This window comes from Psammomys obesus, unplaced genomic scaffold (assembly GCF_907164565.1).
Source record: "Psammomys obesus unplaced genomic scaffold, mPsaObe1.curated_primary_1811, whole genome shotgun sequence".
Lineage (NCBI taxonomy): Eukaryota > Metazoa > Chordata > Mammalia > Rodentia > Muridae > Psammomys > Psammomys obesus.
The window spans coordinates 7,187,678-7,197,811 of record NW_026591086.1 but is presented as its reverse complement, the minus strand read 5'-3'; the positions used below and the strand labels follow the sequence as shown (position 1 = coordinate 7,197,811).

The window sequence follows — 10,134 nt, the reverse complement described above, 5'->3', positions numbered from 1 at the left end:
TAGATGGTAGAGGACTGGGCCACCTTTGTATCCTTGGATCTTGATCTAGGTACTCAGCCTCAAATCACCTTTCACTTTACAACTGATGGATGAGTAGATAAATGGGTAGATGAACTTGTAACTGTCCCTGCCAGGAATGAAGGCCGTCTAAGGAATCTGCCCCTCCCTTTGGCTGTCAGAAGATTGAGACAGTGCAGCCTAAGGTATTGGGATTTCCCCCAGGAGTCTCATGCTGGGAGAAAGGAAGAAGCTGAAGGCTGGTGCCAGCCAGAGGGGGAGCTTGTCTCCAGGCAAGAGATTTCACACAGTTCTGACAACTTGTCAGACCTGCCTTACAGGAGCCTGGAGTTGAGGCAGTGATTGACACTTTGCCTAGAACTGCTTAACTGTGCATTGCTCTTCTTTTGTGTAAGTCTAAACCCAGAGGGTAGGACCTCCCCCATCCCTGAAGATGGACCTCCATGTTTCTCTCCCCATCGTGGCCACATTGAATAAATCCCCTTTCCTCTGCTTTTCCCAATTACTCATTTCTTTAATTGGCTCATTGAAGATGGGTGCCTGAGCCTAGGTTGCTGGGTCTTCTTAGGGCTCAGGGTCTTCCCTAATTCAGGTAGCAAACTTCCAACTCTTCTCCATGTCCCACTGTCCCCAGCCTTGTGCTCAGTGACCCAGAATGATGCCACCATCCTTGGGCATGAGGCGTCTCATGGTTGACTCCCCAACAGACTGAAATTCCTTGAGAGCAGTGGCTGTCTCTGAGAGGCTTTGTGGGGATGGCTGAAGTCGATTTCCACCAGACTCTTGGACTGGGTTTTCCAATAGAGTTGGAGGCTTGGCGGAGGGTAAGATCCCTGGTTGCCTCTGTTATAGGAGGCCCTTGGGTGGCAGATCTCTGTAAGTCAAATGAAAGCTCTCAAGATAGCCCCACCATGACAGGCTTCTGTGGTGCTTGCATGGGCACTCTTGTGTTAAGTTTATTCTTTACTGTGGCATGCCAAGCTTACCTCTGCTTTGCCAGAGAAACATGCTGTTTCTCCAGTTTGTCTTGACATCTTGTCCTTACTTGTGAATGGAGTGTTTACAAGCCATTCAACTCCTCAAGACTGGCTGAGTCAGTGGGAGGCCTCAGAAGTTCACTTTATTAGCAGGTAGATGAGCTATGTGTCTCCTGGAAGCATTAGCCTTTGAATTCTGGTCTGTTTTCATATCCTGTTTGAAAAAACAATATTGAAACTGAACTGCTGCTCTTTGTGTTGTGGCATTGGCAAGATGGTCAAGTGTCATGGTCTTCATACTGCCAGGAAGCTTTGCAGTCACCAATGGGATCCAAAGTGGCATGAAAAACATTATGGGAAAGCCCTCTTGGACACAGCCCTGAAGGCCAATCCTTTTAGAAGTGTTTCTCATGTAGAGAGAATTTTGCTGGAAAAAGTAGGTGTTGTACAAATTCTGTAGTCAGAATGTATCAGGGGCAACTCATCAAGAAAGGCAAGATCACATTGTTTGTGCCCAGTGATAGATGCTTGGACTCCACTGCTGGATTTGGTTGAAAAGGTCACATGCTAGGTGGTGTTCCTGGAGTCTACTTTAAGGTTGTTAAAGTAGCCAGTGTGTCTCTTTTGGCCCTGTACAAAGGCAAGAAGGAAAGACCAAGACCTTGCATTTTGACAATGGAAACACTAACAAGTTCACACATTTTGAAAACAAAAGAAAAATTAAACTGCTATTATAGCATAGTTGGGAAACAGGCCCTCGAGGGCTCTGACGTACTGAATGGATTGAAAGCCCCTGATAGGGCAATAGGTTAGTTACCGTGGGAGTGGGTGAGTTCCTGATGAGAGTAGCTTTGGCTGGCTTTACTGTCTTGCATGCATTTGCCCTTCTGCCTTCCACAATGCGGGGGTCCACCTGTATATCGGGGTATACTCATGGACTTCCAGGGCTGTAGCACTGTGACACCCCCCCCCCCCAAATACTGCTGCTGTTACACTTAGTCAGAGGTGTTCTGTTATAGCAGAAGATGGTCTGAGACAAATACTGATTCGACTCCATGTTTTCATCCCTCCAGATACCCTTCCTGCCCCTGACCTCAGTGGGCATCTGGCTCAATTTTTTTTTTTTTTTCAAGAGACCATATGTCATGTTGGTACAGTGCTATATCTTGTTCTGTTAGAGATGTGTGGCCATGAGGACTTTGGGGGAAACGGCTCAGTACTTGGCCTGTGAGGAAACTGGTGCAGGCCATGCACATAGACAGAGTCCACTAAGGACTGTCTGGACTTGAACGTGGGGGAACTTTTGTCAGTCAGTGTTGCTCTCCCATACCCCAACACTGGGCAAGTAACTTAGTGTGGCCATAGAAGCCGAGTATTGTGGGCACAGGCAGGGATTTGGAGCCACATTGCTTGGTTCATTACGTTGGTTTCCGCATTTATAAAATCATTTTTATTATAGTATTTTTGGTAAATGGAGATACTAAGGCCTCAGAGTCTACCAGTGACAAAAGCAGGTCCAGGGCCCTGTTCTGAGTGGGAAGGAGTGACCCGTGTCTCAGGTTTCCCTTCTGTCTCTCAGTGAGGTCACTGGTGCACCCATGAGATCCTAGCCCTGCTATCTGGTATCCTGGGAATTTGCCCCACCCGAAGAGTCGAAATCTTTGGGGTTAATCTTTGCGGTGTGTCTCACATGGGAAGTTCTGAGAGTATCCTGAGTTAACTGGCCTTGGGCCAGGCATGGATTCTTTTATCCTTCCCTGCTTGCTGTGGGTCCTTTTGGATACAGGGAAGAGCCTAAATCCGGCTTTGAGGGTCAGGAACGGGACAGTATCCTTGGAACCATAGGCATGCTGTGAGCTGCTGCCCTAGGTAGAGGGGAAACCTGAGTGGTCCCCAGCTTTGGATAGGGCAGGCAACCTGTCTGGGAACCCTGAAGGGAGGGCTTCTGTTGTATGTAGCTGCCTTCTGATTCAGGGAAACCATCTTGTCTAGCTCAGTGCCTGCACATTTCCTGGTGTCCATCCTGTCACTGCTGTAAGCAGCATATAGCCACCGGATTAAAATTCTAGATTCACTGGCTCGATTCTGGTCCTCCTCTCTATGACCTGGTCCTAACCTGCCTTTCTTCCAGCCATTTTCAGATGCTCATGCAATGTTCCAGCCATTTCTCCGAGTCCTAACTGGTGCTATTCCTTTCCCCATGCCTTCCTGGGCACCGTCCCTGTACATCATGCTCCAGTCACACGATCTTGTTTCCCAGATAGCCATATGTCTGTAGGGTCCTGTTTCCCCACCTACCCCAACATGTCCATGGCGCCCGATCACTAATTCATTGTTCCCTTACTCTCCACGACTAGCTTTCCTTATATTTTTTCTCAGAGTAATGTACACTAAAAATTTAAATAGTATACAAAGAGCTGTAGTGACTGTTGTGTTCTGACAGCTTGCTGTCCTGTCACTTTTCCTAGTTGAAGCTTACGTGGTCCCCTTCTGGCCACCCTCTACCTTGGAGGTGTGAGTCTTTGTACCCTGGTGTGCCCCACAGTGGCCGTGGGAGGAGAAGCAGGCTTGCACTATGGTTCCTTCAAGCAGCCCTAGGAACTTTGTCACTCTAGCCAGGCTGGAATTCCATCCAGCACACGATGAAATTTGTCCTTAGGAGCAGCAAGTATCTTGGCTGGAGGTCTGGCTTAGTCGGTAGCATGTTTGCCTAGCATGCACAAGGCCCTGATTTGATGCCTATCACAGCAAACAAAACACAGTGGATGAAACAAAACTATCAGTAATTCCTAAAGCACACCCCTGGTGGGCCCTGGAGCTTTCAGTACTGTTCCTACAGGGTGAGCTGCAGGTGTGGGGATAATTCCGAGTCATATGTAGGTAGGAAGGCAGGACGGTGGAACAGGGAGACAGAACACTTCTGAAAGGGGAGATCCCTGATGGCTGTGCATGAAAATGCTTTCTCTCAGCCGCCTCCTAACATCGGGGTCACCTGAAGAGCTTCAGGGACTCTCCTGTGGTTTCAGCTTCCTCCAGGCTTCCTCTTTCACTGTTCCTAACTCTGTCCTTATAACTGGTATTGCAGGTAGACTAGCTTTTCTGCTTGCTCCCAATTAGAGGTTCTCCAGAGGGGCATTTCAGCATGCATGGGAGGTCTCCGTGCAGAATATATGTTCTGGAACACCCGTTGTGTGTGCTGTGTAGCTAGGCTATTTTCCACCTTTTGAGAAAACTGTAGTGGCCACTCCTGGGGTAGTCATTTTCTCTTGCTGTTCTCCAAACACCAAAGGAACACAGTTTTCCTCTGTGTGTGTGGTTTCTAAGTTGAATGATGTAAAAATCAAAGCACGGGGGAATGACTGAAAACGTGCAATGGCTCTTGTGTGAAAGTGCTGTAATAAAGTTCTTTACTTTGTATGCTAATTTAAAAAATCAACTTAAAAAAAAAACAACAAAGCATGGGTTGGAGTTTAGAGCTCGTGGGTAAACTTGGGTGTGTGCGGGGTATCACGGATGTCATGGTTTCCCTTTCAGGAAACCTTTTAGTGCGCTCCTCACTCTTGGTTAGCAAGATGCTGGCTGGCAGTTCCTTACACAGGATTTCAAAGGACTAGGATGAGATCATTAAAGGCCCCATCATGAGTCTGTCTTCTGTAAAGCAGCATGAAAAGGGTGTGGGTTCTAATTTAGGGATGCCAGTGAGTTAGGGATGCTGTTGGGTTAGAGGTGCTTGGTGGTTTAGCTGTGTTGACATGTTAGGGTTAGGGATGTTGATATATTATGGGCATTGGTCATTTGAGGGCTTCACCGCACATGCTGCCCCTTGTGTTTTGGAATTCCACATGTGTAGTACGTACTTGAAGGAGTCTGGAAGAAGAGACATAACTCTCCAAGGCTTGGGTGAGTTTATGGTTTCACTCCAGAAGACATTGCTTCCCACAGAACACTTGGCCGGAGGAGCCTCTTTCTGCTGACCTTGGGCTTGAGATCTGTAGTGGGCTGAGTCACGGGGAGGCCTCAGTATGAGAATGAGCTCCTGGGCCCCATCCTCTGTGTTGTGAGTGGCTGTTGGTGGAAGCTGGCCTTGTGTATCTGTAGAGGAGCCTCTGCTCTCTGTGGAGGGCAGGAGCTGAGCACCCTTGTGTATATGTGAGAAAGAGAGGGAGGGAGGGAGAGAGACATGTATCTAAGTGGGTGGTGTGTGTATAAGAAGGAGATTATCTGTGTCTAAGTGGGTGGTGTGTGTATGTGTGACTGGACATAGTAATAAGCTTCTGCTGCTTTTTCAACAGCTGGCAGACAGCTAGTGTGGAAGTCACCAGTCTGATTTTGTATTTCCAAGCGGGCCCTGGCAGTAGAAGCTACAGCTGCTGGCCTTTTTCTAGCGCTTCCTGGGTGCCTTTCCTTACTTGCATTTATTAGGGAGAGCTCTGGAACACAGGAATGCCCAACTTTGGTCCCTAGGGAAGTTGTATGTATGTTCACACCAGACCCCGGGAGCCTGTACCCTGGCCATATCCCCATTGTTGTTGGCTTTCACATTATCTTCTGATCCCGGACGCACCACATGTACTTTGAACAAGGGAAGGTCCGCGCCCCACCCTCTTTTGAGTAACATGAGATGGGAGGTTGAAAGTCGCCAGCTTCTCTGGGTCGGGTTAGGAGTCAGTGGCTTAGTGATGGCACGGTGCTGGTGTCTGGGCTGGGCCAGTGTCCTAAGCTGGCTCTTTAGGGAGATCCGAGGCCTCCCTTCCTCCAGGGCTGAGCCTGGCTTGCACACTCCCCACCCATCAGGTGATGGGGAAAGTGCATCGGGGTGAGGGCGTCCCCAGTTTCCTATCCAAAAACAGGGCTGAGCTCCATGGGCTCTTCGCTTCTGGTTATATGATCCATGAGCTCACCTGGGGCAGCACACACATTTTCCACTCTCCCTCCTCCTCCCCCTCCCTCTCACAGGAGACCCAGCTGGCTTGGTCTACCTATCTTGCCATCCTGGGGAAGCTCGGAGAAGGAGATGGCCCCTCTCCTAACCTGTCTGGAAGCTTATGGAAGGAACCTGGCCGGTGCGTGTGCCATTCATTGCCCGAAATCCCTCTTATAACTCATGTGTCTGAGCATGCCATACTCTCAATGACAGAGCTAGGCTAAAGCGCCGGAGCCAATTGGCTATTTGATGCCCCCGTGAGAGTGAGCAGCAGTAGTATAAAGGGAGGCTGGAGAACGCTGGGCCGCAGCGCAGAGTGCACCCGCTGCTCGCCGCTCCCTGTTGTCTCCGGATTGCTGACCATCCTGGTCCTTCTTTTATAGGGGCCGCCCGAGGGTCCCTGACACATATATAACCCCTGTATTTCCTGCCTCAGAGGTTCACCTGGTGACTCCAGCTGTGTTTTCACAGGAGCGCTTGGCCAAGTGTAACTGCTCATTAAATGAAAAAAAAAAAAAATGTGAGCGCTGCCAAAGACACATGTTTAGGAAGTGCGTGGTTAAAACTAGCTGAGCGAGTTTCCTTGCTGAATGGCTTCTTCATCAGCCACATGCCGATGCGTGTGATGAATTCCTAAAGAGGTAGGAATTATAGCCCACACGTGGAAACTGAGCGCAAGGAAAGGCAAGCCAGGCCTAGTGCAGGAGCTGACATCCAGATGGCACTGTTCAGTGAATAAAGGCACCTGCCATGGTGCCTTGTGGCCTGAGTTTAAGCCTCATTACCCACTTGGTAGAAGGAGAAAATCCTTACAGGTTTGCCTCTCACGTTCACGTGTGCACCATGGCATATGCTTACCCACAAATAAACGTAGAGGGAGAGAATAATAATAATAATAATAATAATAATAATAATAATAATAATAGTAATAGTAATAGTAATAGTAATAGTAATAGTAATAGTAATAGTAATGAAATCCAGATAGGGAAATTCTTTCTCTGAGTTATGTGTGTGTGCGTATGTCTTTTCTGCATCTTCTTTGTGCAACCTCATTTGTTTATTTCCTTCATTCTTGTCTTCCTTCTCATGTCTTTTTATTTTAAAAATTGTAGTTTCACGTATAAGATATAGGTTATGTGTATGCGTCATATGTACGATGTCTAGGTTTTTTTTGTTGTTGTTGTTTGTTTTTTCTCCTGTCTTAGCCATTTTAAGCTAGGGTTGGAGAGATGGCTCAGTGTTAAGAATACCTGCTTTGCAACCATGGATTTGGATTCCAGCGTCCACAGAATAAGACAGTCTTCCTGTGCCTGGCTGTAACCTAGTCTTTGAATAGGTAGGAATAGATGGCAATTCCTGATGCTCCTTTTGTGGCCTCTGTGCATTTCAAACACACCCACCCCTCCACATGTACCCACGCACACACGTTCACGCTCCACACACACACACCGTTTACCATTTTTAGGTACACAGATCGGCATTCATGTTGCTGTGTAGCCATCGCCACTCTCAATGTACAAAACTCTTCCTGTTGCAGAACCAAAACTCCTGGGCCCATTAAACACCAGTCTCCATCATCCACTGCCCTCCACCTCTGGCTGCCTTCTCTCTGCTTTGCCTGGACGGATCTGACTGTGGTAGGTCCCTCCTATCAGTGTAGTGTCCCACGGAGCAGACAGGCACATTTTTTTTGCTAACTCTTTACATTTTATAGACAGAGTTAACTGGGAATTCCAAAACAGGAAGTTAAATTGATTAAATTCCCTCCATCTCTGGCATCCTTCTGCCTCACTCTTTTCCCTCCTGACTTGAACCCCTCCTCTAAAGCTGTGTTTCGTTTTCACCTCTGGACTCTTCTGAGCCTCTCCTCTTTTTTTTTTTTTTTTTTTTTCGGCACCTCAGCGGTTATTCTCTTCCCTTCTTGTTACATACTTTCCCTCCCCCTTTCCTCCCCTCCCCCCATTGCCTTTTTCTCTTTCTGTTCCAGTGTCTGGCCTGGGTGTTTGCTCTTTGCAGGTTGGAGAGGCCTTGACTGGGCCCTGCTCCATGCACACAGCCACCTGCTGCGTTCCAGGTAAGCATCACTGAACGTCCCCTGAGGACTGAAACATGCACCAAAGTGCAAAGATACCAGGAGTCCTGGTCGGGGCCTAAGGGGTCCGGTTGACTTTGTGTTTTTCTTAGGTTGGTGCACTTAGTTTCAATAGTGTTTGGCTTGAGCACTACGTCTTTATCAGAAACGGAGGTGGGAACGCAGAGCCGGTCCCCAGCTCTCCTTGTTGGTGCTGTGTCCAGTGAGCTGACAAGGATATGCGTGTAAAGGAAAGGCCTAGGGGGCGATGCATGTCTCAAAGAGGTGAAGGAGGTTGTTGACCAACAAACATTCCAGTGTTCCCCAGGAGCTCTTTGGGGGGGATTATTATAGCTGAGGATAACCACATGTGAGGGTGAGCTACCTCAGGTTGGTTCGGAAGCCTACACTGTCCAGCCCACTCTCACCCTGCTTGGCTCTGTGCCCACACCATCCCTCAACTGCTAAAGATATTAGAAAGTACCAGGGGGCTGGGCGGGCCCTTGAAGGGACGTTTAATGGGTCTTCCTACCCTGAAGTGATTAGAATCGTCAGAGGAATTTAGGAAACATATGTTTTGAATTCATGTGTTGGGGTTGGTACCCGTGGGTCTTGCCGTTACCACAATTTCTTCTGGGTGATTCTGCTAATCGGCTCCTGCTTCACTCTTCCCCAGACATGCTGGGGCCCATATAAATAACAGGACAAAACAGAAGTCCCTTGTGACTACAGACTCTTTTGGAGGTGTGGCCAGAGTCATTCTTTTCTATAAGCTCAGATTTGTCATTAGGGACAAACTTGTTCAGCAGGGCACACCACAGCTTGAGGAAATTGGTAGAATGTCGACTTGACATCAATTAGGAATGGATGAATGGTGGTGATGGTGAAGGATGGGCTTAGTCCCCAAGAACACGGTTCTTGCACAGGGAAGGTGGCCCAGGCAGCGGAGAATCCCTTCACCCATTGCGTCATCAATTCATGTATCCATTCATTCAGCAAATATTTGTTGGGTACACAGGATTAGTACATCTACAGAGCCTGAGTCCTTGCAGGGAATGAGAGCTTGAACCCAGGCTAGGGGTGGTGTGTCTCATGTCTGGGAGATTACATCCTGGATCCATGTTAGTCCCCTTCATATACGGCCCCCTCTCCCCTTGTGGTGACCCCTTTAGCACTAATTACAGAGATGGAAATAGACATGATGTCATTTCATTTCCCTGGCCACTCTCCTAGGGAATGGACACACGCTTAGAGGAACTGACTGACCAGGGTTGCAACAAGAGCCAGGAGATCTGAATCCACCCTAGTCCCATCCTGCCAAGACCTAGGCCGCAAACCGTGCATTGGGCTGAGATTTTAGCTTTTTGTCACTGACAGCCACAGGACACACGGCCCGGTGAAAGACAAGACCCCATTTGCCTGAGACATCGGGTCATTTCAAACCTCCCACACGTTAGTGTCTGAGCGCTTCTTCAGTTCCCAGGGACAGTGGCCTTTTTCAGCCCACATGAACGCTGTGTATACCGGAATATCTCTAGGTTTATTATCCAGCAGCTCAACAGAGTGATAGCCATGATTCCGCTCTCCTTTTGGTTGTCATACCCACTTGTTCAGCTCTTCCACCAGGCTTTGTTGGGATATAATGGACTTTCTAATTAGACCAGAAACCAACATTTAAGGCTGTCCACTCTCAGGGGGATCCGGATGCCACGATCTTTTCAGGGTGGGCCAGAGACCTTTTCCTCAGCCTGTGGGAGGGAACTCCTGGTAAGGCTATATTTAACTTGGCTGTTTTACCAGGGACATAGAGAGGCAGCCTTCCTACTTATTTTCTGTGGTGCCGAGGACTGACTCCAGTGCTTGCTGGGCAGATTCTCTACCACTGATCTGTATACACAGCTTCTTCATTTTCTTTCTAGACAGGGTCTCACCAAGCTGCCCAGCTACCCTTAATCTCACTGTATAGTCCCAGAGAGATCGCCCTGGACTTTAGATCTTCACTTCTTAGCCCCCTGAGTAGCTGGGATTACAGGCTTTACCACTAGACTTGCCTTTCTTTCTTTTTCTTGTTCTTCCCCTTTTCTTTCCTTCCTTCTTTCTTACCGTCCTTCCTCCCTCCCTCCCTCCTTCCTTTCTTCCTTCCT

At 48.3% G+C, this 10,134-nt stretch overlaps 1 protein-coding gene and 1 pseudogene across 5 annotated transcripts in view; both read left to right on the top strand.

Moving 5' to 3' along the window:
• Positions 1 to 10,134, top strand: part of Slc25a37 (solute carrier family 25 member 37) — a 41,594-nt gene that overhangs the window by 21,616 nt on the left and 9,844 nt on the right. Inside the window, exon 1 of one of the 5 annotated variants that reach the window (XM_055609674.1) lies at positions 7,536 to 7,556. The exons of 3 other annotated variants lie outside the window; for them this stretch is intronic. The gene's annotated coding sequence lies outside the window, so the exon portion shown is untranslated. Of the gene's footprint in view, positions 1 to 7,535; positions 7,557 to 7,944; positions 7,994 to 10,134 lie in introns of those variants that run through there. One more of the 5 variants, XM_055609675.1, reaches the window with a different exon arrangement.
• On the top strand, positions 1,270 to 1,808 carry LOC129678873 (40S ribosomal protein S23-like; annotated as a pseudogene).